The sequence below is a fragment of the Amblyomma americanum genome, chromosome 11 (assembly GCF_052857255.1).
Source record: "Amblyomma americanum isolate KBUSLIRL-KWMA chromosome 11, ASM5285725v1, whole genome shotgun sequence".
Taxonomy (NCBI): Eukaryota; Metazoa; Arthropoda; class Arachnida; order Ixodida; family Ixodidae; genus Amblyomma; species Amblyomma americanum.
In genome coordinates this window covers 49,492,130-49,493,778 of record NC_135507.1, presented here as the reverse complement: position 1 = coordinate 49,493,778, position 1,649 = coordinate 49,492,130, and the positions used below count along the sequence as shown (strand labels likewise).

The 1,649-nt window shown below is 55.2% G+C and overlaps 1 non-coding gene across 1 annotated transcript; it reads right to left on the bottom strand.

The window, feature by feature from the left end:
• Positions 1 to 1,173: 1,173 nt before the first annotated feature.
• TRNAS-CGA (transfer RNA serine (anticodon CGA)) lies at positions 1,174 to 1,255 on the bottom strand. The gene has a single exon. It is a non-coding gene; the product is annotated as a tRNA-Ser (tRNA).
• Between the last annotated feature and the right edge of the window lie 394 nt (positions 1,256 to 1,649).

Sequence of the window (1,649 nt, the reverse complement as noted above, 5' to 3'; positions counted from 1 at the left end):
CGAGCAGCCGTGACGTCAGAGGGGGCGGGCTCTCAGGCGAGCGGCGGCGCTGCGGTCCCATGGGCGCTGGTCGCTGCTCCCCGGCTGCGAGGGTAAACTGGGTGACGTAAGCCCACGCTTTCACCCTCCTTCCTTGGACGATAAGAAGTAAGCGCGACGGGCAATTTTTCGCCTTTTGAGTGCTGTCATACTTAGCAAGGCCGCAGGCTTACGACAGGCAGCATTGAGCACTGAGATTATGGTAGGGGGCACATCTTGTCTGCCCACAGATAAGTCACCCGAGCACTGAGCACGTGTGATAGGAAGCATACCGTGCCCGTTCACATGCAAATCATTCACAATGGGTACAAGCTTTTCCCCGGCCTGGCACGTGCTCCGCTTATCTGGAGTGAAATGATCGAGAAACTGGCCTCTGACTTCCCCGTTAAATAGACGGAACTGTCCGGTGCCATGGCGATCTTTGGCTAGATCTGTAATCGCGCCATTAAAATACATCATTATCATCAGTATCATTACGCTGCCCGATATCGGCGTGCTTTGTAGCGTGAGCTACACTGGCCGAGGTCGAGCAGTTTCGCGTGACTCTTGGAGAGCTGCGTTGCGCATGCGCGAGGAGCAGTGACGTCACACGGCGCACAGCTGGCTCGCCGGAGCCGCCGCCGCCGCGCGCGCCTCGCCGGACTGCGCATTCCAGGAGTGACTTCATAACCGCGGCAGACGCACTGGCGCCGGCGCGTAGCCAATTCTGACGCTGCGCCGGAGCCGCTTGATAGTGCCTCTCAGTTTGTGCGCATGCGCAGAGGTATCAGTGGGGGTATACATATAGCGGGGCGTTTGCCAGTGTGGTGCAGCCTTGCAATTGTCCTGTCCGCTGAAAACTTGCAAGCAATAACGGAAGCCTGCCATAGTGTTGTAAAAAAAGGCCATGTCATTGGCAACGTGCAATAGGAGCTGTGGGACCATCCGGCAGTCGTGGCCGAGTGGTTAAGGCCATGGACTCGATATTAATTGGAGTCTCCCCGCACAGGTTCGAATCCTGTCGGCTGCGCAACGTTTTTTTTCTTCTGCACTACCCCACGAACAAAAAAAAGCAGGTAGGCTATATCCTGGCATAGCCTAGCTAAGCCAGTGCCTTTTTTTCTTCGTTGAGTAGTGCAGAAGAAAAAAATGATGCGCAGCCGACAGGATTCGAACCTGTGCGGGGAGACCCCAATGGATTTCGAGTCCATCGCCTTAACCACTCGGCCACGACTGCCGGATGGTTCTACAGCTCCTATTGCACGTTGCCAATGACATGGCCTTTTTTATAACACTACGGCAGGCTTCCGTTATGGCTTGCAAGTTTTCAGCGGACAGGACAATTATTTTTGGACGAATTGTGCCTGCTGCAAATTTTGGCTGAGCAACACAATGCCGGAATTGGCCCGACTATTTCTAGCTTGAAGTAATGTGGACTTCCGTTGGCTCAGTGGTTACGGCGCTCGGCTGCTGACCCGAACGACGCGGGTTCGATTCCGGTCGAGCGGTCGTAATTCGATGGAGGCGAAATTCTAGATGCCCGCGTACTGTGCAATGTCAGTGCACGTTAAAGAACCCCGGGTGGTCGAAGTTTCCGGAGCCCTTCGGTACGGCGTCCTTCATAGCCCGAG